This window comes from Pseudopodoces humilis, chromosome 29 (assembly GCF_049639895.1).
Source record: "Pseudopodoces humilis isolate 2021_Gansu_Grassland_sample_001 chromosome 29, ASM4963989v1, whole genome shotgun sequence".
In the NCBI taxonomy this organism is placed as follows: domain Eukaryota; kingdom Metazoa; phylum Chordata; class Aves; order Passeriformes; family Paridae; genus Pseudopodoces; species Pseudopodoces humilis.
The window spans coordinates 5,607,270-5,609,439 of record NC_142228.1 but is presented as its reverse complement, the minus strand read 5'-3'; the positions used below and the strand labels follow the sequence as shown (position 1 = coordinate 5,609,439).

General features: G+C 43.8%; 1 pseudogene; it reads right to left on the bottom strand.

The window, feature by feature from the left end:
• Positions 1-765: 765 nt before the first annotated feature.
• Positions 766-1,559, bottom strand: LOC148182492 (endogenous retrovirus group K member 8 Gag polyprotein-like; annotated as a pseudogene).
• Between the last annotated feature and the right edge of the window lie 611 nt (positions 1,560-2,170).

The following is a 2,170-nucleotide window of genomic DNA, read 5'->3' as shown; positions in this document are numbered from 1 at the left end:
AAGTTAAGCCTCCCACCCCCGTTACAGTAACCATACTAGGCAACAAAGGCCATTCTTGGGACCAATATTGTGGAGCAACAATACTTGAGTCCGCCCCAGTATCTAATAGTCCTTCTAATTGGTGGGATTCTCAATTATAATTGAGAAAAACTGTTCGCTTGGGTCGAGTGTTTAAGTCCAGGGTAAGCAATGTAAGTCCTCCTGTAGAACCAAATCCACTCGTTCCCCGTGATTGATTTTTCAATGGTGTCAATTGATGGGTATATTGTGGCAGCGGCACCAATTGTGCAATTCGCTGTCCCTTATCAATTCTGGCTGGTGGTGCCAGTGTATATGCAATGATATATATTTCACCAGAATAGTCCACATCAATTACTCCAGGTAAAATAAATAGTCCCATTAGACTAGCAGATGAACGTCCCAACACTATTGCACCCATAGCTTTTCCATTTATTATCACTGGTCCAATAATTCCAGTAGGAATCTTGTAGGGCTGTGATGTTAATAAATCCACAGTCACTGAGGCTGCCAGGTCCAGGCCAAGGCTCTCCGATGTAGCAGGCTGGAGGGAAGTTGCACTGATGTTCCAGCAGCTGCTATTTGTGTCCTGGCGCGGCAGCTTCTCGCGCTGGCCTTCCCGTTTCCCGATCTCCGGCGGCAGACATTATCAGCGTGGGTATTGGACCGACACTGATTGCACGAAACAAATGGTACAATACATTCCTTCCGAATGTGTCCAAGGTTGCCACAGCGAAAACATTTGAATCAGAAGGCTGGAATCCTGCCATGGTTAGTTGTAGCCGCTTGTAGGGGTGCAAGAGCTGCTAAAACTTGACTCTGATTAGATGCAGCCTGCTTTTCTAACCCTCGTGCTAGTTCTTTAATTGCTTGGACTAACATTGCCTATGAGCCCACCGGTATATTAGACATTCTCTCTAATGCTTCCTCAATAGTCCAATTAGCATTTAGGGAATTTAAAATTGACCTGGTTGCTGGATTACAATTTTGTAATGCACATTGTTTTAATAATGCTCCCCTCATATATTCAGGAACACCTGCTCTCTCTATAGCATTAGCCACTTTATCAATAAATGTTATATATATGGCTCATCTTGCCCCTGTTTAATGCCCATATAAGATGGAATACCTCCTGGCTCCTTGATCCCATCAAACGCAGGTCGCGCCAACGGCATACCTTCTCTCAACTTATCTGGTCCCAAAATAGCTTGTGCTTCCGCTTGACTATATGCTCCTAAGCCCATAAGTTCTTCCAAAGTTAATCCATACAGTGGATCACCTGCCTGCCTTTGCACATTTACACTTTCTTGACAATAAGCTTGCCAGTGTGCATTAAACTATATCTGCTGATGCTGACTAAGAATCAATTTCATAATAATCCTACAATCTCCAGGCAACAAAATCTGTGTACCCCACAAATAATCAATCATCCGTCTAACCAGTTCACTGGTCACTCCAAACTGACTGACTGTAGCTCTCAACTGTGATAACCACTTCCAATCCAAAGCTGTAATTTGAGCTTGTATTCCTCCCCCTTGCATAGGTGCAAACGTTACGGGACATGCTACTTCCAATACAGCGTCTACTAATTCCTGATCTCCCTCTTGCAAAATATTCCGTGCTAACGTAGCCCATGTCTCTCTTCTTTCCCGGTGCAATAACTTCACCTAACTCACGCCCTACCTCTTGGACAGATTTATTTCCCATAGGGGAGGATGGTAACGGTGCCGAAGGCTCTGTTCCAGAATAAACGTTAGTAGGTGAAGGAATTTGAGATGACACAAAAGGATTAGCAGCTGCAGCAAGGGTCAGTGACTGCGTGGTGGGGTTTAAGATTACTGTGTTCGTGGTTGGTGGCAGCGGACACTCATTAATTCCCTCTAATAATCTATTTTTTGACATAGCTGCAGATGCCTTTGTGGCAGCTCCCTGTTCAGCCTGATACTGCAAAAGAACATTATGAACTGTCCGCCACAGTTTTCCTAATTTTTTAGCAGTTTTATCGTCATCTAAAGTAGCTTCCCACAATTTATCTCCAAATTTTCGCCACTCACTTAATTCATAGACTGTATGGGGATTCTGAAAAAAACCCTGAGCATACCCATAAGCAAGAAGTACGGGAAGCTCCTTGCGCAAATAAAAATCTTTAACC